The 27375-nt window shown below is 53.9% G+C and overlaps 1 protein-coding gene across 1 annotated transcript in view; it reads left to right on the top strand.

Moving 5' to 3' along the window:
* The window catches only part of LOC108297239 (mitotic spindle assembly checkpoint protein MAD1), a 293725-nt gene that overhangs the window by 52328 nt on the left and 214022 nt on the right, over positions 1-27375 (top strand). The window contains exon 2 of the mRNA XM_037735355.1: positions 1600-1744. The gene's annotated coding sequence lies outside the window, so the exon portion shown is untranslated. The remainder of the gene's footprint in view (positions 1-1599; positions 1745-27375) is intronic.

The following is a 27375-nucleotide window of genomic DNA, read 5'->3' as shown; positions in this document are numbered from 1 at the left end:
ACTTTCAACTTACCCTTTATTAAAAGATTCATACTAAGTTACAGTTGAAAACCCTGTATTGACTTCACTCAGATATGAAGTAGAAAACATGAGTCCAGTGGAGACCTCCATCAAAGAAAATGTTATCTGCCAGCCCTGGGAATTAAGCTTTTCCTCAAGTCATGCAACTAAAGCAACGTAGAAACAGTTGGATGCCCAGGAAGGTTGAAGCCTAAGGCTGATATTCATGGCCCCATCCCACATTTCTGTTTTTACAGACAGCCTCCTGGCTGTCCCTGAGGGTCACCTCACAGGACTGTTGTCGGTGTTACCTTTTCTCTCATCCCAGTGCTGTGTTTTATTTCTTTAATATTTAGTGAAGATTTCCTTTGGAAAGAGACTTGTAATGCTTAATACAGTCGTGTGCAGCTCCTGTTTTCCAGTGTTGTCCCATGCCTCGCCTGCCCAGGGCTGTCTGGTTGGGGCTGGGCCCTCTGCTGACTCACCCCCTCCCCAGGGTGGTCTCTCCTCTCTCCTGGCTGCGTCCCTTCCCTGGAATCCCCATTTGTCTGGCCGTCCCATCCGGGAGGTAGCATCCTGACTCACCCTCTCCCTGGGGCAGCCTTTCCTCTTTGCGCCTTGCTGTGCCCTTCCTAGGAGTGCCTTCCTGTGGGGAGGTGGAGTCCTGGGGCTCCTAGAATCACAGAAAGCCATTGCATCATGGGTGGGTTCTTGGAGTCAGGGTCAGTGGATGCTGTTATTTTCCTGGCTACCAAGTTGGCTTCTGAAGGACAGAGAGAGAGAGGCAAGATCCAAACCCCTGAGGCCCTTTACTACCAGGCCATGAACTCGGAGGTTCACCAAGAGTGGTTTGGAGCCACCAAAGCCTTCAAAATCGCATGACCCAGCCCCTCTGCTGTCTGAAGAGACAGGTTGGTGCCCCGTAGCTGAGGGGCTGAATGAGAGCCATTGAGAAGCTGTTGTGGTAACAGGTGACAGGCGACCAGCACAGTGACTGCGGCAGCAGCTGTGGGGAACATGCAGGGAAAAGGAAGGTTTAAAAAGCAGAATTGAAAGGAACCATCAGATACCTGAAGGGGTGGACAGGGAGAGCCTCTTGGGCAGCCTGGCGTTGACCCTGCCCATGGCGTCGGTCCCCAGGAGGCCTCTCAGGTTCCCAGTGCTCCGAGCCAGGCTGAGCTTTCAACCCTGCAGAATGTTTTTAGAACAGGCCCCCCTCCCAGGCGCCCGGCATTTGCGTCCCTGCACCACACCGCACATCTGCGGTGATTCAGAGGGAAGCGCTGGCTCTGCAATCTCGCTCATTCAGAAGCCCCGTCTCCCGAAGGGCTGCATCGCCCACAATTTTTCCCATTGTGTGTGGAGTTGAGCTCCCCTCCCCCTCCCTGCCGTGTTCTGGGATCACCCTGGGAGTCTATTTGAAATCCAGAAACTCCTGAAAGGCCTTAAGTAGCTATTCAGCAGTGCGGAAATGGCAGTGAGGAGGTTGCACGTGCAGCTCTATTTTAGGACATCCTGGTGGGCTCGTTCCTTGGCTGGGGCAGGTTGGGGTAGTCACCCTGGTCTTCATTGCTCTGCCCTCTTGTCTCTCCCGTGCAGCGCCCGGGGGCTGGAGAAGGCCAGGCAGCAGCTGCAGGAGGAGCTCCGGCAGGTCAACGGTCAGCTGCTGGAGGAGAGGAAGAAGCGTGAGACACATGAGGCGCTGGCCCGGAGGCTCCAGAAACGGGTCCTGCTGCTCACCAAGGTGATTTATGCCCTCACATTTGGATCAGAGTCACAGGAAGCTGTGGGGGAACGCACACCTGGTCGGCAAGATCTCACTCTCCATGGCAGGAATCCTGCAGCTGGGTCAGGGTTTGCACTTTGGCTCTTTTGCCAGGAGGGTTCTGGGAATGCCAGAGGGTGCTCCCAGCCCTGGTGTTCCCTGTGGGACTCTCTGGGCCTGGTGTGTACTCCACTTTTTTCAGTTCCCCCAGCATCCCGGAGTCCACTCCTGGCCCAGTGCTGTTCCCTGGAGAGTGTTCCCTGTCCCTGTGGATCCTCTGCAGGGTCCCTGTCCCTTGTAGTCAGCACTCTCATGCTTTGCCGTCCAGTGATGCAGGTTCTGCTGTGTGGGTCTTGGCCCAGGGCTTGGGACAAAGGCTGTCACCTGCTTCCAGGTGTGCCCCAGCCCCACCTATGTGGTGGCTACATGGCTTGATTCTGTTATTGTCGGCGCCTGCAAGGGTTCTGATGTCTGGCACCCTAAGCAGAGGTTGCTGGAGCGTGAAAGAAAGCTTTTGTGAGTGTTGTTTAAAATGTTCCTTGGGCACTGAAATTTCAGAAGGGAAGGCAGGAAATAAGTCAGTCTGTCCCCAGATGCCCTCTAGGCCAGGGAGGCTGTCCAGCTTGCTGGGCAGAGACTCCCCCTGCCTGCCTCCACTAGTGCTGAATGGGTGGAGGGCTGTGCCACCCTGGGGCCCAGGATGGGTGCCGCACCTGTCAAGGACCGAGAGTTGTGCCTGATGAATGTTTGCCTGTTCTTAATTGTTTTTGATGAAAACCAAGGCTTGTTGCTGCTGGGACCCCTTGGTTATGGATCTTTGAGAAAATGAGTTACATTTCTGCTACTGAGGACTGCTGTTTTATGGCTTCTCCAGCACATTCCTTCGGGTAGCACCATGCTGTCTCCTTAAGGAAAACTTCACATGGGCCCAGGTCCTCTGAGCACCGTGTGGGCTTCCTGGAACACAGGCTGAGCTGGCCTCTGTGCACAGCTCAGATGCTGACCCCAGAGCCCTGGCTTTGCAGGTGCAGCCCAGACAGGGACCCTCCAAAATGTCCTTACGTGGCTTTTCAGCTGGAGCTGTCTGCCACCTCTGGCAAAGGGGATACTGAGCCCTGTTGCATGGTCAGGCACGGTGCATTTCTGTGGAGCACTCTCTGGGATCTTCTTCTGTGTTCCCTTCTCTTCTGACACTGTGTCTACTAGTGTGTCATCTTCTAAGCAAGATGCATTAGGTGCATGCGGCACAGATGTGTGGACACAGCCCTTGGAGAATTCACTCTCGAGGCTGGTCAGGCAGTAGCAACAAATGAGCACCTTCCACCCACCTCAACAGAGGTGGACAGCAAGGTGGTGCCACAGAAGGGATTTTCTCAGAAGGCGGCATTCCTGCGGGGACCCAAGGATCTCCACTTTGTGAAAGCATGTGTGGAAAACCACAGCGGGGGGAGAGAAGGCAGCTCATCACAAAGTGCTGTTGGAGTCAGCCTCCAGGCCAGGAGCAAGAGGCGATGGCAGCTTGGGCCCAGCAGATGACCACTGCGGGGGTTCAGGCAAGTGCAGTCTGACCCTGCCGCTGAGGAGAGGCCCTGGGAAGCAGAGAGGGCGAGGCTGTGCTCTGTCGGGGTGGCAGGACACCTGGGCTTGGTGGTCTTTGGGTATGCGATGATGTGCTGTGGTCCCATGATATGGGAAGGTCAGAGCTTCCTGAGGGAGGAAGAGTAGGAGGGCTAGGCTGGAGGTCGGGCCTTTCTCTGGGATCTCAGATGTCGCCCATTCTCTCTGGGTCTCAGTTCTCCTTTCTGCAAAACTTTGGACTCAGGCCTGATGACCAGGGGTGCCTGCGAGCCTGGCTGTGTTCAGGTGGTACCCTCTTCATTGTGCCTTCTTGTTGGGCCCACTCCCGGGCTTTGGGCTGGGGCTGAGGAGGGATATCGGTCCATACCAGCCAGATGGGCAGCACTTTGGGGTGGTCCTTCATGCATGGCCTGGGTGAGTTACAGATATGGCTCCCACCAGAGACCCGCCCAGCCTCAACTGAGGCTGGTCCCATGGGAACTTCTGGTTTCTTAAGCAAAGTCAGCAGTTGGAAGCTGAGAGGAAGCGTTCCCTTTACAGGTCCTGTGTGAGCCTGAGTGTTCTCACGTGCTGGGTCTGGCCTGCAGCCTGACATTCTGTGACCCACGCCACACTTGTGCTGCTGTCTGTATCCCCTCTTAGTGCCAGGCTCCCGGCGTGATGAGGAAGGAGTAGCTTGCGGTCGGTGGGTGTCTGATGTGCTTTTCATCCCCAGTGGGGCTCCCTCATGGTCCAGTGGAGCCCCGGAGCCTCCTGAGAAGTCTGTACTCGACTTCCTTCCTGCTGTTTCTCTCGGAGGGTCACCCCTGGCGTAGCCAGGGCAGGAGGTTTTTTGTTCTTCTCTGCTGTGCTTCGCAGGTGGAGAGCCTCTGGCACTTTCTGGCCTATGCTGGCCTCACCCCGACCCTGCTGTGCTCTTGAGCCTGCTCTGTGTTAGTCAGGAGGTGGATATTGATCACCGGGCATGGACTGGTTGTTTATCATGACAAAGGATTGATCCCAGGCACCCCTGTAGCCCCAGGACCGGTTTGCAGGATCCGTCCAGCCAGCCGTGATGAAGCTGTTTGATTGGCCAGCTGGAGGGAGCAGTGTGCCTGCTGCTCTGGGCCTGTGCACCTTGGTATCGGCTGCTGCTCACCTCAGCTCTGCACAGCAGCCCGTCCAGCTGGCTGGTGGTCGAAGAGTGCCTTCTCTCAAGGAGCACCCGAGGGGGCTGCTGCTGGCCTTAAAGGTTTTCTGGCCACTGACCTGTCAGGCCCTCCATGAGCCTCCAGCTGGTAGAGCTCTGGGCCTCTGCGTCCCATCAGAGGTCCTGCCTATGTGCTTGACATTTTAGTACACAGTGCTTGGAGTGTGCAGTTTTATTTTGAGAACTTATTAAGCAGCTCTAGTCTAAGGATTTAATTGTTACTGATAGCTAAGAGTATAATTACCTTGGTAAAATATCATGACTATTTTAAGCAGTTGAAAATTGGCTTCTGGAACTGGGTGAACACAAACCATTTTCCTATTTGCAGTGAGCTACTTTTCCTGTGCCCCTAGGCTTCCACAATATGGCTGCAGAGTCTTGTTTATGGAGTATCAGTAATACAAGCTAACTTTTAGCAAGAAACTCTAACAATGACAGAAAAGCTTACCCTCCACTCTCTCCCATTTTCTGCACTCGGCCCTCCCTCCCTTGTTTCAGAGCAGATTGTTTACTGGAGGCCACAGGCTGTTGGCGAGCAGGTAGCATTGGGTGTCCAGTGGTGTCTGACTCATGTCGTGGCTGCTGAGCACACAGTGTGGTTGTCATGGTGACATCTTGCCCTGGGAAGCTGCATATTGGGAAAGACAGAGATTTGTGTATTCCAGAGTAGTCGACAGTCTTGAGTTTTGAGCGCTGGGCTGGGGTCTTGGGTGTGTGCTCGCTGAATGAGCACGTTCCTTGGTTACCTTCTCCAAAGCTGGGGTGGTGATGACAGACGTTCCCCTCTCCCATGTTTTTCTTGCTGCCTAGAGCATCAGATCTGCTCACTCCCATAAAGTTCCCTTTGTCAATCAAAAACTCTCCACAAACATTCCTGATGATCCCACAATCTGAAAACCAGTGCGGCTGGGCCTGGTATGGGTTTGGGAGCAGACGAGCTTTAACAAGAGGGCTGGGACCCTGGACCCGCCTGTCACACTCAGCAACGGGAGAGCATGGGGAGCTGGCATCTGTATTTGCGGGGCACGGTTTAGGCCAGATCCATCTTGGGAGACAGCTGAAGGCAGATGGAGATGGGACCCAGGAGGGCCAATGGCTGCTGCTGTTTAAGAAACAATCAAATATGGGGCAGAAGGCAGGCTGCTGTAGAATATCAAGGCAGAAAGTACAAGGGGGAACCCTTCCGAAGAGTTCCATGTTCTTCCTGCCTCATATTCAGAAGAGAGGTCCTGGAAGAAGCCTCTGTCCTCCCATGAGAAGCTGCAGTCCTGCCTTGAGAACCTGCTGTCCTCCTGGAAGAAGCTTCTGTCCTCCCTTGAGCATCTGCTGTCCTCCTGGAAAAAGCCTCTGTCTTCCCATGAGAACCTGCTGTCTTCCCTTAAGAACGTGCTGTCTTCCTGGAAGAAGCCTCTGTCCTTCCTTGAGAACCTGCTGTCCTCCTGGAAGAAGCCATTGTCCTCCTAGGAGAAGCTGCTGTCCTGGGACAAGCTGTCCACCTCCTGGGAGAAGCTGCTCTCTTCCTGCTATGATCCTGGCCCAGAAGCAGCTCTTGTGGGCCTCTGAGCCATCCCAGCCTCTTAGAGTTGGCCAGAGCTGCTTCCTGAGGCTCCGTCCACGTGCTATGGAGTCTTCCCCAGGGAATCTGAGACAGGAGAGGTGGACTTGGCTCAGGGATCCATGCACATGTTATTAGTCGACTCTGCTAGGACCTCCTCTCTTCTTGGGGGTCATTTCTGTCCCCAGGATGCTGTACTGGAGTCTCTCATTCCCTTTTTGGTGGAGGGGCCCCTCCTGGATCTCAGTATTGAAAATTGTTTGAAAAAATGTTGCCCTTCCTGTCCATGTATTCACGGACATACCTGAGGCTGGGCTCCTGTGTGCTCCCTTGCTGGGTGTTTGCTAGGCTGCGTACCCAGCCTCCTGGGATTCAGCATCTCGGCAGGGCCAGCTGCAAGGCCAGGCTCCTGGGCCCAGAACAGGACATGCGTGTTCCTTGCTAAAGCTCAGTGTCATCCATGGAGCCGGCCTGCTCACAGGAGGGACTCTAGGCCTCCTTCTGGTCCATCCTAGGAAGGCAGTACAGTCCTTGCTGGGACTCTCCCAGATCTATGGTTTGACGAAGCTGTTCCATTTCCTCCTGACTGCGTCCCTTCTCCTTTGCAGGATTGTGTATGCTGAGGGCAGAGCAGGAGGAGGCAGGCTGTCCCAAAGTTGCTGAGGCCACAGGTGCTCAGGGTCAGAGTGGCCTGTGGGTCCTGAAGGAGTGTGTCCTGATGGCTGCACCCTGGCTATAGCAAGGGTGGGCATGGTGCGCTTGGGAAGAGGGCATGGCCTCGCTGGCACTGTGCCCAGGCTGTGCAGGGATTTAGAGATGGGCTCCTGTTGCTGGAGTTTTTATTTTTGAACGGGTTATTTTCATCTGTCCTGGAATAGCACGGTAGAGACACACCTGATGCGTGCTTGTGCTCCGGAGGACGTGTGGGCGGAGGGACGTGGAGCAGAGGCAGGCACCATTGTTTATTTTGTGTTGATACAACTTGGGCAGCTTACACTTTGGAGACCACCCCAACAAGGTTAATGTAGCTCATGCCTTTTCCAGCCACGGATGAGGCCACTGTTCCTCCAGGTGAGTGCCATTTCAACTAGTTGGCTTGCTCTTATTTTAAAGTCCTGATCTCCCCTGATGGTGTCTGTTTAAGTCCTGGGATCCGGCACAGCCTAGAGCGGGGACATGGAGTTAGGGACTCCCAGGGCCTCAGGGCTCTGTTCACTCTCAGTCCAGAGAGCAAGATTGTGGTGCAACTCCCCGCCCACCGCATGTCCCATCTTTCTTTTCAGTGTTCTCATGAAAAAGATCACATAGAACATATACGTAGACTTCAAAGAAAACAGCAGCTTCCCGTGTCTCCATCCTGGTATAAGAAACGGAATGACCCCTGCTGTCAGACGGCGTTTCGCTTCAAATGTAGACCAATCCTTCCCTCATTTTTCTTTCTGGTTTAATCACATGTATATCTTTAAACATGGCTCAGCTTTGCCCACTTTTATGTTTTGTATACATAGACCCATACTTCTGTGGCTTCTTTTTGTTTATATTTTACATTATCCTTTTGACCTTTGTCCCTGGAAATGCAGAACATTCCCTTTCGCTGCTGCTGTGATGCTGTGTGGAGGGAGTGAGTCACGGTTTAGTGACCGGACATGTGAAGTGTTTCAGTTTTGCCCTCACGCAGTGGGTGCCGCAGAGTGAGTGTGGCTCAGCTCTGCCTCGGGAGACCTGTTCTCGGTCATCCTCAGGTCGAAGTTCAGTGTGCACAAATTACAGACACAGGACAGATGCAGGAGCAGGTATAGCAACCCCAGGAAGACCCTTGTGCCTGCTTCTAGCCGCTTCCTCAGCTCCAGGGCGAGCCCCTCCTGACTTTTCATTTCCCTTTTGTTGTTGTTGTTGTTGTTTGTTTTTGTTTTTTGAGATGGAGTCTCTCTTTGTTGCCCAGGTGGGAGTGCAGTGGCGCCATATCCTGGCTAACTGAAGCCTCCGCCTCCTGGGTTCAAGCGATTCTCTGCCTCAGCCTCCCAAGTAGCTGGGATTATAGGTGCATGCCCCCACACCCAGCTAATTTTTTAATATTTTTTAGAGACTGGATTTCGCCATGCTGGCCAGGCTGGTCTTGAAATCCTGACCTCAGGTGATCCGCCTGCCTTGCCCTCCCAAAGTGCTGGGGTTATAGGTGTGAGCCACTGCGCCCAGCCCACTTCCCTGTTTTTAAGCCTTATATGATGGAATCACATACCTGTACTCATCTGTGCCTGGCTTCCATTACACGTTATCTGTGTGAGAGTCACGTGTGTTGTATATAGCTGAGATTTGTTGGTTTTTCTTAATTTTTCCATTGTATAAAAATATCACTTGTTTTTTTGAGACGGAATTTTGCTCTGTCACCAAGGCTGGCATGATCTCGACTTACTGCATTGTCTGCCTCCTGGGTTCAAGTGATTCTCTTACCTCAGTCTCACTAGTAGCTGGGATTACAGGCATGTGCCACGACACCCAGCTAATTTTTGTATTTTTAGTTGAGACAGGGTTTCACCATGTTGGTCAGGCTGGTCTTGAACTCCTGACCTCAGGTGATCCATCTCAGCCTCCCAAAGTGCTGGGATTACAGGCGTGAGCCACTGCACCCAGCCAAAAATACCACTAGTTAAAATATACTTGGCTATACCTGACATTGGATGGTTTCCAGCACAGGGTTATGACTCTTGTTGACATGGATGCTTTTACACGTGGGTAATGTTTGGTGATCCCTGGGCGCCTTTGCACTGGGCATGCCAAGGTGTAGCAGAGGGTCAGGTCCCAGGGCTGCCACACCTGCCAGAGTCCCTCTGTGGACAGTGCTGGTCCCTCCAGGTCCTCACCTCCCACCTTTGGTTTTCCTCCCTGGTGGGAGGCCCATTCTCCAAGTGTGTTGTTCTGACTTCCCTGAGGCTGGGTGAAGCTGAGCCCCTTTTTAAATGCTCACTGACCAGCTAGACACCAACTCCTGGGGGTACCTGGACAGCCTTTCTGTTCCTTTCCCCTTTGGGCTTTTAAGTGATTGTTTGCCTTTTTCTTACTGAGCTGAAGTTCTTTCCTCTGGATGTGAAAGTCTTTTGTTGGAGAAACATAATTTGGGTTAGTCTCGTGGCTTGCCTTTTTACTCTCAGAATTATGTCTGTTGATGAAGTTCATGCAGTCCAGCTCACCGATTTTGCTGACGCTGGTGCCCTTGAGCTGTGATTAAAGAATCTTTGCCTCTCAAAGTTGTGAAGATATTCAGTGGTTTTCTTCTAAACACGTTATTGTTTTACCTTTTACATGTCGCTGCTGTTTTTCTATGAAAATGCTGTTGTTGATCTGGCAGCCTTTATTGCCAGGCCGCCCTCTCCCAACGCATGGTGCTGCCATGGCCATAAGCCTGGGGACCCCTCGAGGCTGTTTAATTCTGGGCTTTCTGTTGTGTTCCATGGGCCCTTTTTCTATTTGTTTACCGATTCCATGCTGTCGTCCATCCCGCCTTCTTCCAGCATTTCCATGCATCAAGGCAAAGTGTAACATTCGTTTCTCTCCTCAACCCTGAACGCCATGTGTTCCACTGTTTATTTGGATGGCCTTGAATTTCTCTCAGCAAGTTTGATGGATTTTAGGAAAGACAGCTTACATGCCATTAGACTTTATGCCCTAAGTACTTGAACTTTCGATGCTGTTTTAATGGTGTCTCATTGGACTTTGATCTTCTGTGTGTATGTTCCTTGCCTGTGGATATACAGCTGAGTCCTGCACATGGACTCTGCAGCTGACAACCTCGCTGTGATGCTGGCATTCTTTGTGCACGGTCATGCTCTCTGAGAGATGCTGGCCATGCCTCCCCACCAGCCTTGCACCTCTACACTCCCTGCCACACTTCCCTGCCAGCCCTGCGCCTCTCCTCTCCCCTGGCCATGCTTCCCTGGAGGAGTGATGACAGTAGGCACCTGGTCTACTTCAGGCTGTGGCAGCCGCTCCAGTAATACATCAGTCAGTAAGCATGATGTGTGCTGGATGTTCTGTATGATACTCTTTACTGAATTAATGAAATTCTATTCTACTTGTGGTTTTCTAAGAGTCTTCATCATGGATGCCTACCCCATAAATTTTGATGTCGGTTGTTTTTGTTACTGTTCAGTTCAAAATAATTTCTGATACTCTCTGGACTTACAAAGCCTGGTCTTCCAGCAGGATTTGGCATGTTCAAAGCATGTAATACAGGCAGATTGGCAAGCTGAAAAGGGATTGAAAAGGAGGAACCCAGACTCAGTTCACCCACCTAATCATTAATTTTTCATTCCCTAGATTCCTTTTTTTTTTTTGAGATGGAGTCTCACTCTTGTCCAGGCTGGAGTGCAGTCATGCGACATTGGCTCACTGCAACCTCTGTCTCCCGGGTACAAGCAATTCTCCCACCTCAGCCTCTGAGTAGCTGGGACTATAGGTGTGGACCAATATGCCCAGCTAATTCTTTGTATTTTCAGTAGAGATGGGATTTTGCCATGTTGGCCAGGAGCTTCTCACATCAAGCGATCTGCCCGCCTTGGCCTCCCAAAGTGCTGGGAAAACAGGCATGAGTCACCACGCCTGGTCATTGCCCAAATTCTTACTGTGCATGTCCTGTGAGCCTGCCGTATTTAGGTGCTGCACAGCAGACTCTATGGTTTCTTCCTCCGCCCCAGTGGAAGCCTAAATCTAGCTGTCCCCTTCTCCCTCCCCTTAGGGTGTGACATCTAGCCTTCTTACCCTGGAACAGAGCAGATGGCCTCCATCCCTCCTGCAGAAGAACCTGAGGGAGCCTCACGCTACCTCTGATCGCCATCTCCTCCATTCCACACCCCTCTTTAGGTCTCAGCCGATTGATCGGCATGATTTCTCTGCCCTTTCTTCTTTAATGCTGAAAATTTTTTTTCTTAGGTAGCACTGAAGGAAATATTTAAAACACCCAATACCTGCTTTCTCTTCTGGAAAGCATCATCCTCTGTGACCCTCCAGAGCTCTCTGTCTCAGACAATCATAATCTCCCATGCCTGTGGCACCCGCTCAGACATGGGGGATGAGCTTCATGGCCCCATGTTAGCCCAGCAAATCGAGGCTTAAGAGTGGCATACAGACTCTGCCCAAGCTGGGCGGACAGCCTTGATGCTAGATTTGCGATTCTCCTGCCTCAGCCTCCTGAGTAACTGGAATTACAGGCAAGCATCACCATGCCTGCTAAGTTTTGTATTTTTAGTAGAGACTGGGTTTCACCGTGTTGGCCTGACCTCAAGTGTTTCGCCTGCTTTGGCCTCCCAAAGTGCTGGGATTACAGGTGTGAGTTACTGTGCCTGGTCCTATATATTTTTTTATTTTTTATTTTTGAGACAGTGTCTCTCTCTGTCACCCAGGCTAGAGTGTAGTAGCGTGAACTTGGCTCACTGCAGCCTCGACATCACAGGCTCAGGTGATCCTCCTGCCTCAGCCTCCTGAGTAGCTGAGACTACAAGTGCTACCAGCATGCTTGTCTAATTCTTTTGTGTTTTTGTAGCAATGGTGGTCTCTTTGTGTGGCCCGGGCTGGGATGCTAAGTGCCTAATCTTATATTTCTCACCATGCTGTGCACCTCCCACCCCGGCCTGTCACCAGCCCCTGCATGTTCGTTCTGCACGTGCTGATGTTTGCTTCTTTATGCAAATGGTGAGTGGATACTTCCTCCTGATTGTTCGGTTTGGAAGCCTCCCTGTGTGGGCCCTGGGAGGTGTGGGCAGAAGGCGGGCCGTGCTGTGTGTGCTGAGTGCCTATCCAGGGGTCCTGTGTGGGTAGAGGGTGGGCTGTAGAGAGGGTGTTCAGGGCTGGGTACCTGTCCGGGGGTCCTATGTGGCTCCTGGGAGGTGTGGCAGAGGGTGGGCCATAGTGTGGGTGTTCAACACCTGCCCAGGGGTCCTTTGTGGGCCTTGGGAGGCATCGGTAGAAGGTGGGCCATAGTGCAGGTGCTGGGTGCCTGTCCAGAGGTCCTATGGGGGTTCTGGGACGTGTTGGGGAGAGGGTGGGCCGTAGTGCAGGTGCTAGGCGCCTGTCCAGAGGTCCTATGTGGGTCCTGGGAGGCGTGGGGAGAGGGTGGGCCGTAGTGTGGGTGTTCAGTGCCTGTCCAGGGGTCCTGTGTGGGTCTTGGGAGGCATCGGTAGAAGGTGGGCCATAGTGCAGGTGCTGGGCACCTGTCCAGAGGTCCTGTGTGGGTCCTGAGAGGTGTGGGTAGAGGGTAGGCTGTGGTGTGGGTGCTAAGCATCTGTCCCGTGTTCCTATGTGGGTCCTGGGAGGGGTGGGTAGAGGGTGGACCATAGTGCAGGTGCTTGGCGCCTGTCTGGAGGTCCTGCTGTCCCTGCTGGATTTGAGTGCCTGCTGAGGTCACAGCCTCCCAGCATTGTCCCTGCTTGTCTCTGTTTGGGAGCCACATGTTTGGGTTTCTCATTCTAAGCCCACACCCTTCGTGATGTTCTGGAGTCCACAGACCTGGCATGGGTTTCTGGGGGGCTTGCCAAGGTGTGCTGAGCTGCACTTGACCACAGCCCTGGGTCCCTGTGACTCAAGGTGGTCTGGGGCTCTCACAGCACACTGGCTGAGGTCCCACTGTGGTCAAGCCCGGGCTGGTCCTGGCCTGGGGCCTGGCTCTTCTTGGATGGCTCTTCTCTGTCCCTGATGCCAGCCTGTCTGCACACTCCCACTTGGTGTAAAGGCTCCTGAGACTCCAGATGGCGTCCTTCCAGGTCCTGGGAGCTATGGTCCCATGAAGCCTGGTCACGCCTTCTGGATGGATGGAGCAGCCCAAGGCCTGCAGGTTCCGAGGAAGCTGAGCTGAGCTGAACAATGATGAGATGAGAGCTGCTGCCTGAGGTGTGTGTGGGCCCAGGTACTGTGCCAAGTGCCTCCTTTGTCACCAGCTTCCCGTCTGAGAAAAGAGAAGGCCGAAGTCCAGAGAGTTTCAGGCCCCTGCAAGGGGAACAGATCAGGGTTCTGATCCTGGTCCAACTGTGACACCTACCTGCTACGCCCCACCCCGCATCCTGGGGAGGAGATGGCACCACCCACTCAGGGCCTGGACCCTTCGTGTGTGCCTTTCGGAAATCTGAGTGTGACTTGGCAACTCTAGGGTGTAGCCTGTGATCCCCATGTCTCACCAGCTCTCCGGTGGTGCCCCTGTGCTGCTCTGGGCCAGTTCTGTTGGGTGGCAGAGGCCTGGACCATGCCATATGATGTGGGAGGTGGGTGTGAGATGCTTGTGGTCACACAGATGTTGTGGGTGCTGCTGACTGGCCATGGACCTGGCTCACTCCTGCCTCCCTCCTAGACCACTGCCCACCTGCTGTCCTCACTGTCTGCTCCCAAGAGGACACACATTCTGGTGTGTGCCCATTGACTTCCTGCTTTCTGTAAGGGTTTGTGGTGTGCCCTCTGCCTGGTGCTGTCATGGCATGTGCCCCCTCGCTGTGCTGCCTGCCTACTGCCTGGAGGGAGGCTTGGCTCTGCTTCCTCTGTCACTGCCACCCCTGCCCTTTGTAACAGGCTTTGCACTATGCACATGTGCATAGGACAGATGGAGTTTGGGTCTTGCCATCGTCCCTGGGTCCTAGCCCCACTGCTCTGCTCCCCCTGCCATTGTGACTCTCGGAGCGCGTCTTCTCTCCTGGGCTTTAGCCTCGGTGGACATCCAAGGAGCAGCCCTGAGCACTGCATGGGCTCCCTGCTCTCCTGTCACTGTGAGGGCACTGCCCAGATGAGTGCAGCTCAAGTACAGGTTCGGACACTGCTTTGTTCTTACTTAAAATACGTTCCTCCACGTATGCCTGGATGGGTGGGAAGCCTGCAGGAGGGGCTGTGAGACGCCGGGCAGCCCGACTTCCAGGGTAGTGTTTGCTCTGCTCAGTGAGATAGCCTCTTCCCTCCGCAGATAAGCAGGGTCCTCTCAGCTTTGGAATTTAATTTCTAGGTGTTAATATATCACCCTTTCACATTACCTTTCTAGACTGACATTTCTATCATATCCATTTAGGAAAAAGCATTCGCTTTATTATGGGACAATGCCATTTGCAGAGGTATTAGAAAGCCAACCTTGTCACAGACACTGCTGCATTCTCCCTCCGAGAAGGCAGCTGGACCTGGGCTGTGGCAGAAAAAAATCCCAGGGAGAAAAGCAATTCTAGGAAATACGATTAAATCAAAAGAAAATGCCTTTTAGTCCTCTCCAATGTGAAGATGATTAGTAAGATTGGGTGGTGGGAGTGTGGACCGCCTCCACCTGCCAGAAGCCCCTGCGTGCGTGCCCTCTCTCTTGGCCTCAGGTGTGCAGAGTTTGGAGGCTGCGTTCCACTGGATTCAGGTCACTGCATCTTTACTCTTGGCTCTTTGAAAAGACCACAGTCCCGCCCCCACCCGTCCACAGGTGGGACTTTCTGGACAGTTCCAGGTGAGGCTGTGGAACTCCTGGCCCTCTCAGGGAGATTTGAGGAGCCTGGCCATAACACTGCGTTGGGGGAGGTGGACTGGGAGGAGCGGTGCCCATGGGCTCTGGCCCTGGTGGGAGGGCCCTGGCTGCAGGGCACCCAGGTGCAGCCCCTCCCGCCCTGCCTCCCCCTGAAGGAGGGTGCTGTGGCAGGTGTGTCATCAGAAACCCCGATGAGGACATTCCTGGATGGTGTCGCTGAGACAAGCCTGTTCCCTCAGGTCTCCGTGTCCGGGTAGCTGGAGTTACCTGGAGCATTGCGGAAGCTAGGTCTGCTTTCTCTTACGAGGAATCCACTTCATGGTGGCAGATCATACTTGGAGAGCTCAGTCACAAGAGCCGACTGATACCTGCAGTTTAGAACACAGGGCCTGGATCACAGATTCCCTGGCCCCAGCACCTGTCTGCCTGGGACACCTCCATAACCCACGTTCCCAGGCTTCCACTGGAACATGCCATGCCGGGAAGATGGACCCTACTTCTGCAGCCTCCCCTGCCTCCCCCTTGTTCTCCTGCCGCCTGCCAGGACCTCGGAGTCTTCACATGGTTTCTCTCCTTCCTGGAACCTGGCTCATCCCCAGCGTCTGGCTCATGGCATCTTCCTCCTGTTCCTCCTATGAGGCAGGCCCTTTTCTCCCTTGTTAACCAGTGGCCAGCACAGTTCCTTGCATACAGCAGGCACTCATTGGACTCCTTACCTACAAGAGGCACCAAGGCCTGCGGAGTGGCCAGGGAGTGACTGTCCTGCTTCTGCCTTGCCTCCTCTGGGCTCTTTTCCTGCGTGGAAGACTCTCAGCCTCACCTTCTGCATGGGCCTCCATGGCGCCACGTTCGTGGTGCCTGAGACACTGCCCCCAGCTCCGAGGCCACGGCTACTGCTACCCATTCCAGCTGCCTCCAAACCTACGGGTTTCTAGGAAGGGCCTGCTGTCAGTTAGTAGATACTGAGCCTTCTGCTTCTGATGTCTGAGCTAATGTCAGCAACATGGAAAAGGGTGTTACTTGCTTTTAACTTTCCCAACAATGAAAGTCACAAGAAATGTAGCTGTCAGCGGCAGAGCAGGAAGGAGGGGCAGTGGCTGAGAGCAGATGCTGGGGCAGGGATGGCTCTGACTTTAGAGGAAGGTGCTGGAGGCAGCACCTGCCCCTTTCCTTCTCAGGCCAGTGGAGGAGCCTCGGCTGTCCTGGGACTTGGGGTAGCTTTCTACTCTGGATTTCCCCCTCCCACATGTCCTGCTCCCCAGGACTGTGGCTTTCTATCCCCTCGTGGTCCTGGAGGCCGAGCGCCTCCCTCCCCCTGTGCTCCAGGATGGGGCCCCGGCTCCCTCCCGGTTCCTCTGTTCGCTCTGGGCAGCATTCTGTGGCACCAGGGCCATATCAACTGCTGTAGCTGTGTCTTAGCTGCTTGTTCCAGGTATTTTTTTGATGGTGTACCTCTTTGTGAAAAGTGTGGAATTTGCACACTGATATGTGCATATTTGCTTAAAAAGGATATGTATGTTTTATGGCCAATATTGAAGCCGTGTATTTATTTCTAAGATATGAGGACTCATAAGGAGGGTTTCCACTGTATTTCTGGGCCCCAGTGAGCTGTCTGGTGCCCTCCCTGGCTGCTGTACCCGGGCCCCAGTGAGCTGTCTGATGCCCTCCTTGGCTGCTGCATCCGGGCCCCAGTGAGCTGTCTTGTGCCCTCCCTGGCTGCTTCACCTGGGCCCCAGTGAGCTGTCCGGCGCCCTCCTAGGTGCTGTCCCTAGGCCCCAGTGAGCTGTCTGGTGTCCTCACTGGCTGTTGCACCTGGGCGCCAGTGAGCTGTCTGGCACACTCCTAGGTGCTGTCCCCAGGCCCCAGTGAGCTGTCCGGCGCCCTCCTAGGTGCTGTCCCCAGGCCCCAGTGAGCTGTCTCGTGCCCTCCCTGGCTGCTTCACCTGGGCCCCAGTGAGCTGTCTGGCGCCCTCCTAGGTGCTGTCCCTGGGCTCCAGTGAGCTGTCTGGTGTCCTCACTGGCTGTTGCACCTGGGCCCCAGTGAGCTGTCTGGCGCCCTCCTAGGTGCTGTCCCCAGGCCCCAGTGAGCTGTCTGGTGTCCTCACTGGCTGTTGCACCTGGGCCCCAGTGAGTTGTCTGGCGCCCTCCTAGGTGCTGTCCTCAGGCCCCAGTGAGCTGTCTGGCGCCCTCCTAGGTGCTGTCCTTAGGCCCCAGTGAGCTGCCTGGCGCCCTTCTAGGTGCTGTCCCCAGGCCCCAGTGAGCTGTCTGGTATCCTCCCTGGTTGCTGCACCCGGGCCCCAGTGAGTTGTCTGGCGCCCTCCTAGGTGCTGTCCCCAGGACCCAGTGACCTGTCTGGTACCCTCCCTGGCTGCTTCACCTGGGCCCCAGTGAGCTGTCCGGCGCCCTCCTAGGTGCTGTCCTCAGGACCCAGTGGGCTGTCTGGTGTCCTCACTGGCTGTTGCACCTGGGCCCCAGTGAGCTGTACAGTGCTCTCCTGGGCACTGTCCCTTGTAGTCTATTGGGCGTTGTGTCTGTGTGGTTTTCCTGAGGGTGTTACCAGCTGTGGTGGCGGTAGGTTGGGCTTGGCGTCAACAGGCCTAGGGCTCCTGTCACGCCACTACCTGTGCTCATGTTGCTCACATGATTGGGAAGGGGCCAGGAAAGCCTGTTGGCATCTGGAGTCATGCTGTGGGTGGCCGTGACAGGACTGTGGTCATGTGAGTGGAGAGGACGATAGGGTTCTGCCCTTGTTGCTAGATACGCTGCCTCTGCTCTTCTCTGAGGCCAGCCCCTCCTGTCTGATGTGTGTGGAGTGTGGGTCTCAGCCTGCTGGGGGCTCCTTCATGGTATGCAGGGGTGCCCAGGTGTTGACTCTGCATGAACAGTTGTCTTTCCGCCTGGCTGTTTCCCTGCCTGATGCCCCTGTAAACATCCATTCCCAATGCGCTTCCCAGAGGATGCTTGTCCTTGGAGCACTCCTAACAAAAGGTTCTCAGTGAAATCAGTTTGTGACGCCCCATGTGGTACAGCCTGACACAACATTGTGCCGCTCAGCTTGTCCATGGCTCTGAGAAGCCCTCGGGCCCTAGGGCAGCTAGGGGGAACAGCAAGGTGACCTGTCAGGTACAGGGAAGGTCCAGCCTTCATGTGCAGTTCTCACGTCTTGTTGCTGGGCTTTTTTGCATTGAGTGTGAGTTTCTAACATACCATGTTGAAACATCTCATCTTGCCTGCTGAGCCATGTGGCTCTTCCTGAAGACCAAAGCCAGTGCCCTACTTGCCACCACTTCATCCAGACCCCAAAGGCCCCTTCTGTCCCATAGACTGAGGCTCCCATAGTACCACATGGGTTATGGATGAGAAACCCAGGGTGTCCTGCCTAGGAGAGAGGCTGTGGAATTCCCAGGCTCCCTTGGCTTTGGAGGTTTATAACAGAGAGACCAAGGCTTGGAGAGGAGCCCAGGGAGACAGGCCAGGCCTCTTCCAGCTGGCACAGGTAGCTTTGGCTCGGCCTCTGGGGGGATGTAGGTAGAGCCTGCAGGGTGTCTGGGAGGGGCTGGAGGGACGGGGCCCAGAATGTTGTCCTGACTTCCCAAGCTTGCTTTAGCCTGACATTGTCTTTTTTTTTGTGCTTTAAAATTCCCTCTCGTGTTTGGTAGAGAACTATTCTCTTTTTAAACTCAATTTCGAAGAAATCCATATCTTTGAATAACCTTGATCTTGAAAGGAAAAGAAGTTGGCTGCAGGTGAAAATTGATGGTCACGCTCAAAGGCATGGTTCCCTGCCAAGGAAGCCTCTTGAGTGTTTCCACTAAAAATAGCTGCAACATCCTGGTGGTGTTGTCTGAACCGTCTCCAGACCCCCCTGGAGACATTCAGAGATGTTAAAGGTGACAGTCAGCCTCACCTGGCTGTTCCTGCACAGGTGTGTGTGTTCCTGCCCTGTGGGGCGTGGGTGGGCCAAGCTGCACTCAGGGGTACAGGGCTGCTAACTTGGCAGCCTCTGCTCCTTCAGTTGTCCTTGATGTCATGGCACACCTGAGAGTCTTGGAAGTTCCCTGTGCCACAGTATGGGCAGATGCCTAGGTCCCCATGTCCCTTCATCCATGGTCCTGGGAGAGATCCCTGGCCTCAGAGTCAGGCGTGGAGTCACTGGACTTTCTCCATGCTGGTGATGGGCCACGGTTGGCTTGTGGTTCCCATGGTTCTATCGGTGCATCAGGGAAGCTGCCAGAAAGATCAAGCCACAGCCTAACACCAGCCAGAGTGGAGGTGGCACCGGGATCCCCTGCGTCACCACCCTCAGCCTGGTGTTTCTGTTTGCTGTGTGGGTGTGAACATGGGTCTGAGGTGTTGGCTGGAGGATTCCCTGCTTCCAGCAAGTGCTTGAGATTCCATCCTGGTACCTAGCTTCTGGTCTGGCCTCATACCTGGCTTAGCTCTCGTAGGAGTGCAGCAGATGGAAGGGGAGGTGATGCCTGCAGATGCTGCGTGAGGTACCCCGCGAATGTGTGATCTGGTGCCTGCAGACAGTGGGTAAGGTGCCCCGTGAACCTGTGATCTGGTGCCTGCGGACAATGGGTAAGGTGCCTCGTGATCCTGTGGTCTGGTGCCCGCAGATGTTGGGTGAGGTGCCCTGTGATCCTGTGGTCTGGTGCCCACAGACGTTGGGTGACGTGCCCCATGAACCTGTGGTCTGGTGCCCGCAGTCGTTGGGTGAGGTGCCCTGTGAATGTGTGATCTGGTGCCCACAGACATTGGGTGAGGTGCCCTGTGAACTTGTGTTCTGGGGCCTGCAGATGTTGGGTAAAGTGCCCCATGACCCTGTGGTCTTGTGCCTGCAGATGTTGGGTGAGGTGCCCTGTGAACCTGTGGTCTGGTGCCTGTGGATGTTGGGTGAGGTGCCCCTTGAACCTGTGGTCTGGTGCCTGCAGATGTTGGGTGAGGTGTCCCATGAACCTGTGGTCTGGCGCCCATAGACATTTGGCGAGGTGCCCAGGAATTGCAGCGCTAGATGGTCCTCCAGGATGCTGGTGCTGACTGGCGAGTCTGGCAACCCACACCAGGTGGTGGCCAGTGCCCTCAGGTGGCTGCTGCCCTCCAGCAAGACATGGGGTTGCTGCTGGACCCAGGTGTCTCTGAGGCCCAGGCACAGACCTTGCTTCTGCAGGAGGCCCCTGGGTGGACCAGGTGAGTCCTTTCTCCTGCCACCTCTTTGAAAATCTGTGTTTTAAAACTCAACTTCTTGAGTGATATCAGAAGGTCCATGAACTGGTGAGCTGCCCCAAGTCTTTTGCCGCCCATGGTGGGCATGAGCCACCTTTTGATTTGGCTCCAAGTCACAGAGGCCATGGAGTGGGGGCCTCCACTGTGCAGGGAGAGGGTCTGGCCCTGGATGGGGCACTGGGAAGGGAGGTAGTGGCCTGAGGCCAGCTCTGCTGGAATTCCTCTGTTGTAGAGGGGATAAGCCTGGGAGCTGGAATCAGAAAACCTGAGTTAGAATCTGAACTCTGTCACTCTCATTAGTGCCTGGCACCAGCTCCCTTTACCTCTCTTCACCTTTGCTGCTTCTCTCGAAGAATGAAGCATGCGCACCTCACCCCATCTGCATGCAGAGCATGCTTCATTCATGAGGGAATGCTTTGAAAATATTTTTAAATTGTAATGTTCAAATATATGTGCGAGTTCATCATCAACTCACTCAACAAACATATGGTTAATTCTATTCTAAGGTGATGTGTGTTCCTAAAAGTCACCCTGCTATGCAAAGTCGCATTAAAAATAACATGGGAACCTAATAAAAATGGCAGTATGGTTCACATGGTCGGTGGCTGGACACAGGCAAGTGTGATGATCGGCTTGGCCCTTTGCCTCGAGGAGGTCTGGTGCTGGCTTGGGGAAGTGGGAGTGGCGGCTTACAAGTCACTGTGGAGGGGAGATGGGTACTGGAAGCTGGAGCTGGTGTTGCACAGGTGGGCTTAGGCAGGCTCGGGAGGCTCCCAGGACAGCTCCATTCAGCTGAGTGTGGTTTTCTGCCTCCATCTTGAGAGGAAATTCTTCACAGAGGGGTGAAGGGGGACTTTTTGGCCATCACTCAACATCCTATGGGACAGCCCCTCCCAGATGGTCAGTAGCATGGGAACAAGTCTGCGTTTTCCAAACGAGACACAGCAGAGTCAACTGCCCGGCTGACCCAACTGCCTGCCCTGTGCCAGGCCTTATGCGTGGCTGATACTTATCCAGTTATCAAATTTATTTCCTAACAAATCGTATGTTAAATACCTGGCATGAGACCTTGAGTGAGTGGGCATTTGATGTATAGTGGTCACTGCTGGCATTCATCACATGAACTTCTCATTTTCCTTAACATTTTTCTAATAATCTCACTTAAAATTCATTTGGAGAATTCTGAGCTAGGATTTGGAAATCCCATGTTTTTGGAACAGTTTGTAGTTGAATTAGGTGAATGGTGGATGGTGCCAGGTGAACAGGTGGGATTCCCAGCCCAGACGTGCTGGCTCCAGCCTGTAGCTGCTCCTTCACACTCATCCACATGGGTTCATGAATGCACCTGTGTGGGTGCTCACTGTGCATGTGTACACACATGAGCATTCCTGTGTGCGTGTCTGTGCTGCATGAGCTGTTTGTAGGAGCTGTGTGTGTATATCTGTGGCTGAGTGCTGTGTGTGCATATCTGTGGCTGAGTCCATACGTGTGTACTTGGGTGCACATGTGTGTGTTGTGCTATGTGAGTTCTGTGTGCACTTGTGTGCATGTTAGTGTACACGTCTGCTCTTTGAGCTTTGAGCTCTGTGCACATCTGTGTGAACTGTGTGCATGTGTGAGCATGAGTGTACATATGTCTGCTGTCTGAGCTGCACACATGTAAGTGTGAGTGTGCATGTATCTGTTCTGGCGAGCTCTGCTTGCACGTGAGTGCACATATGTGTGTGTACATGTGTCTGCTGCATCAGCTCTGTGCACACGTGTGGGTATGCATGTCTGTGCTGTGTGAGCTCTGTATGTGCATGTGTCTGAGCATGAGTGTGCACATGTGAGTGCAGTGTGAGCTCTGTGTGTGCACATTTGTGCATGTTGTGAGTGCTGTATGCACACACACATGTCCATCTATGCATGCCATTCTGGAGCGCTGATTCTTTTATGCAGCTTGGCTCCTTTGCAGTGTGAGCCCTATGTGTGTGTGCATGCTTGTGTGCATGGTGTGAGTGCTGTGTGTGCACATGTGTGTCCATCTGTGCATGCCATTCTGGAACGCCAATTCTTTTATGCAGCTTGGCTCCTTTTCCCATGAGACCCTCATGGAACATTAAGCCTGGCAGACAAGGCTGGCTCCAGCCACTGTGATAGTTATTAAACAGCAATAAAGCAGGATCTGTATTTACAGACCCAGAGCGTGCTCAGATTGGGAGGTATTAAACATCATCCATCATCAAATGGAAAACAGTCAAATGCAGAGAATGCGGAATGGAGTTAATATTTTTTTGGTTAACTTCACCCATAAAGAGCTATACTACCCCCAATAAAACACCAAGAGGAGGAGAGGAAGCTCCCTCAGACCGAAGCAGTCATCAGTATGATCTGCAGACAGGCTCCTGGGTCTCCTCATGCCTGTGGGTTTGCAGCCATGTCACAGGGACTGGCCGTTCTGCAGCTAATTACGCAGCTGTGGCTCAGAGCAAGTGATGTCTCAGGGTTTCTTTCCAGAATTCTCATTGCTTGCTTTGCCTTAGGTCGGCTCATTGGCAGTGCTGGGAAGCTGGGGTGGATCGAGAAGTGGCATCTACTTGCAGAACCTGAAAATTTGGGAAGGGAGGGCCTTGGCCAAAGACTGTTTGCCCAGGAAGGTGGCATGTAGTTCAACCTGGGAGGCTGGTGTTGGGGCATGGACATGTGTGCTGGTGGCCAGTCATTACCAATCCTCCAGTTTCCTCTTTGTTGTCTGTGAGTGGGTGAGCTCAGCCCAGGGGGTGTTGTGTGTACAGCGTGTGACGCAGAGGTAGCACCTGGGATGGAGGCCCGGGCACTGTGCGTGTGGCACAGGGATCACTGCTCCTCCTCCTCCAAGCCGAGACTTCCTGTCTGAGTGAGGTCCAGCCCTCCACCTAGGAGCTTACAGAATCTTCAGCAGGGACAGAGACTCTAGAAAGTGCCCGTCTCTTCTCCAGCCCTTGGTTGAATGTGGGCCTCTTAGGCACAGGCCAGTAGCACTCACCCCTTGCCTGCCCAAGACATCATCACGGCTTAGTATGGGGCAGGTGGGTGAGGCGGCATTGGAAACAGATGCTTAGTGCCACAGAGAAAAATCAGCACTGAGACTCTCAGCAAGGCAGTCTTTATGTTCTGGAGAAAGGATACTCCTGTTAGCCACGAGAGTACAACCAACAAAGGAAAAGCAGACATATTTATCGTTTACGCATTTGGGGTCGTCCTTACTGCTGTGTCTGATCTCCCTTTGTTGGAGCCAGACCTCACAATCTAAAACTGAACCTGATTGGCTAATAAACCTTTCTTGAATAAGTAAAGGTAAAGGGGAAGTCCAAATAAGGAAGAGACAGGAAGTTGCTTGCAAAAGGACTTAGAAAAGTAATAACAAACATCTTGGTACAAGGACAAAGAACGTAGTACATGCCTGTGAGCATGTCTGACAGCTGCATAGGGTAGGGCTTAACAAAGAGCTACTAGCAAAAAGCAGGAAGCCTTTGAAGAAAGTCTTTAAAAGTGACTTATTTCTAACATTTATTGTTATTACTCTTTCATAAGAAAGGAAACTTTGAAGAGGAACTTTTCTACTTCCCACAGGCAGGGGTTGTGTCACTTCTGATCTGCAAGGGGTTTAACAGCTGAGGAGATGATCACCACACATAGAGTTTGGTTTCCAGAAAAATAAGGGAGAATTTGCGCAATTCTTGCACTTTACCCTTCCAAACTTTTTAACTCTTAGACTAGAAGTTTTTTTTTTTTTTTTTTTTTTTTTTTTTATTTTTTTTTTTTTTTTTTTTTTTTTTTTGAGACGGAGTTTTGCTCTTGTTACCCAGGCTGGAGTGCAATGGCGCAATCTCGGCTCACCGCAACCTCCACCTCCTGGGTTCAGGCAATTCTCCTGCCTCAGCCTCCTGACTAGCTGGGATTACAGGCACGCGCCACCATGCCCAGCTAATTTTTTGTAGTTTTGGTAGAGACGGGGTTTCACCATGTTGACCAGGATGGTCTCGATCTCTTGACCTCGTGATCCACCCGCCTAGGCCTCCCAAAGTGCTGGGATTACAGGCGTGAGCCACTGTGCCCGGCAGACTAGAAGTTTTAAGTGACCTTCTGTGTGTCTAAAGCATTTCATGAGCAGTGCCCCAGCCAGAGCCTGTCTGGAGGGGAAGATTAGGTTGGGATGGGCTCCCAGACCTTGGAGGAGGAGGAGAACATGGGTTTCTTAGCTAGCTGACTGGCCCTGAAGTTGTGGGAGCCTTTGGTAGCTGAGCGAGGTCCTGCATTTCTATGCACATTGTAAGGTGATCTTGCCGGCCTGCGCTGCCTTCCAGCTGATATCAGGAACACAGGGTGCCTGTGAGTGCAGGCCTGGAAAGGGAGGCCTCTCCATTGCAGGAGGCTTCAGCCTATTTGGGTGCAGTACCTGTTTCCCCACTTGTATCCCAGGAAAGGAACTGATTCCAGGTCTCGGCCTGGGGCTTCTATGGGTCCCTCCTTGACTCCCTAGGGGTAGCCGAGGTGGCCATTGTAGCACTCAGCTGGCCTTCCCCAGGAAGTCCCTTGCTTACAGGGCCTTCACTGCTGCCTCTATCATGGGCAGGCCCAGCCCAGCGTGGGCAAAGGCTTCAGGGAGCAGGAGTGTGGCTGCCCTGTGGCACAGGGGGCGTGTGCCATCACTCCTAGGGGTGATGGCTTGGCCCCATTTGGGGCCCTCGGCAGAACGTTTGGATGTAATGACTACTTGGGGCGCACCACGTGCTCTGAGTCTCAGGGAAGGCCTAGGATGGGCCCTGAAGTGCTGTCTGACTAAGGCTGGGCTCCTCAGGTGAGAAACTGACTCCCATTTCCTGCTCCCCTCCCCTTCCTTCAAGGGATCCTGTTAGACTTTTCACTTTGCTCCGAGGCCTCCAAATCCCACTAAGCGACTGTCGCTTTTCCAGGGCATCCTCGGGTGCTACACTAATCTTTAATAAAGGGCTTTATCCACAGCTTCAGGAAAGTCTCAATAAATTAGATCCGCTGGTTAGCCTTCGTCGGTGATTTTTATTAACCTCCAGGTAAAGAAATATTGCCAGTTATAGAAGCATGATTTATTTCTGTATAAGCCAGGCTAGCGTGGCCCCCATGGGCTCCTGAGACAGATGATGCTGTGTACACGCAGAGTCCTGGGCTGGCCATGAGAGGTACTTGTGAGGGCGCTTGGTGGCTGGAGGGCTGGGAGTTGCTCTTACATGGACTCTCGCAGGGACACAGGGACCCTCACAGGGACTCTCATGGGGACACGGGCTCTCATAAGGACACAAGGACTCTCACAGAGACACAGGGACTCTCACAGGGACTAACATGGGTACTCTCACAGGGACACAGGGGCTCTCACCATGCTCTGCCCTCTTGTGTGGAGTGGCATGCAGGTGGGATCGTGGTCTTCAAGGTGCTCAGGGCCTTGTTGGAGGCCACCTGCAGCTGGATGTGCTACCCTGCCACTGACCCCATTGCTGGCCTTGGACGGAGCCTATTCCTCACAGGCACAGAGACACAGGCTGGCATTCCTGGCCTGGAGTGGAGAGCAGGGTGTGGACGCCTGATAGGATGCCAGAGCCTTTATGTCCTTCCTGGGCTCTGGTGGCAGCAGCTCCCTTGCTGAATGGCTTCGCCCTGGGCGGTGATCAGAGGCTGGGCCTTGCCATCAGTGCGCTCGGGCTCAGATCATGCCTCTGCAGCTGTGTGGCTTGGGTGTGTGGCTCCCCTCGGAGCATCTGCTTCATCTGTGAAGTGTGGAGAGTGGTCGCTGCTGCTCACTGGAGTGGGGAGGTGACAGGCCTGGCCCCGGGCTCAATTCTTGTTCACGCTGTTGCCTTCCTTGCGCTCTCCTGTCTACACCACTGGCACAGGAGCTCCCAAGAGGATGCTCATGCCCTGGGAGATCACGCCATGCTGATGGCCTCCATTCCTTGGGGTCTCTTTCACTGAGCGGGGACCCTAGTTCTTTTCATCCTCAAATCCCACAAAGCTGAGCAGGAAACGTGGACCCTGCTGAATCGCCCCTTGCTGTGCAGGAAAAGAAACCGAGGTTGATTGCCTGGGGACTTCATGTGTACTTGGGACCCAGACCTCCTGGCGGCATCCACCGTGGTGGTTCTGTGCCCTGCTGAACCATTTTGGAAATTGTGTTATCATCTCACACATAGAGCGTGCTCCTCTGGGATTCACTGCTGCTGTTTTTCAAGCACCATTCCCAGTGTATTCAAGGCGTCCTCACCTCCTTCCACGTGCGCCGGGTAGCTTCTCTTTGGCCTCTCACATCTGAGACGCTTTGTGGCAGGAATGTCCTCTCAGGGGGCTGAGTGTGAGTTCAAATCCCAGTTCCAGGTGATGGCTGTGTGGAACCCAGCCAAGGTCTTTCCATCTGTGTCTCAGTTTCATTGCTGGAGAAAGAGGGAGTATCCCAGCACATCCTCACAGAGTTGTTGGCAGACTGAACAAGTTGAGGGGAATGAGCAGGAGTAACCCTTGGTCCAGGGCCTGTCGTAGTTGCCTCTGTCCTGTGAGCATTCGCTACAATTTTTATTATTGCCTGCTCCCCTTCCCAGTCCATCATGGCTGCAGCTCTGCACAGTTTGTTCTCCCATGCTGCTGTCTCCTCTCCTCCCCTCCTCTCTCTAGCAGACCTTTGCCATGGCTATTGAACCGTTGCCATGGCCGTCTTGGGGGCCCCTGTGCTGTCCACTGCGTGTGCTCTCCTGACGTGCTGGGTGCCCAGCTGTGCTTGAGTCACACCTGAGCCCGGGCCACCACCCATATCCTGTTCCTGCACAGTGGGGTCTGCCCCGTTCCAGGGGCAGGCTCGGCAGCCCGGCCCTCCATGGCCTTGTTCAGCAGCCCTGGGCCCAGCCTGTGTCTATGTTGGGCAGTGCAAGGTGTTGGGAGTGGAGAACGGGCAGAAGCCCCTGCCTCAGGGCTCCCTGGGGCCTGGCAAGAGGCCTGGGGCGGTGCTGCCCCGACCCTCGAGAAAAAGGCCGGCACCTCCAAGTGCTGTTTGTGGTGGGAAACAGGTACTGAGCAAGTCTGGACACCAGCCCCACCAGGCCCTCCCTGTGCCTCCACTCTGCAGGACACCCCTAGCCTCCAGAGGAAGGTCATGACAGTGTCCTTGTAGGGAAGGGACCTGAGCATCATGTTCCCAAGCCCGCGTTCTGGCCAACTCCAGCCTGCAGGATGCACCAGGTCATGCCGAGGGTCTCCTGAGGAGCGCAGGACTGTGAGAACAGATTGCAGCATGTAAAGAGCTCTTCCTTGCTTTTGTGTCCTTGGGTTTGCCAGCTACTTACATGCTAATGCTGCCCTGCCACTGAGGATGAGGGGTGTCTGTGCACTGCGCTGTCGGGAGGAGAACCACAGGAGGAGAGGAGCACCCTGTTATATATTATCCTGCCTCCCTCCGGTGGGAGAAGCACGTAGATGCAGACACATTCGAAAGTCAGTAGCAGGGTCGCTTTTCGTATTTCCTGAAGTGTCTGCATGGCTGACTTGAATGTTCTCCATTCAGGTCCCACCTGACACTGCATAATTGAATGCATCATGTGTGGAAATATCTCTGCA

This window comes from Cebus imitator, unplaced genomic scaffold (assembly GCF_001604975.1).
Source record: "Cebus imitator isolate Cc_AM_T3 unplaced genomic scaffold, Cebus_imitator-1.0 Scaffold785, whole genome shotgun sequence".
NCBI classification, from domain to species: Eukaryota; Metazoa; Chordata; class Mammalia; order Primates; family Cebidae; genus Cebus; species Cebus imitator.
The sequence above is the reverse complement of the archived record's forward strand: the minus strand, read 5'-3'. Positions and strand labels throughout refer to the sequence as shown.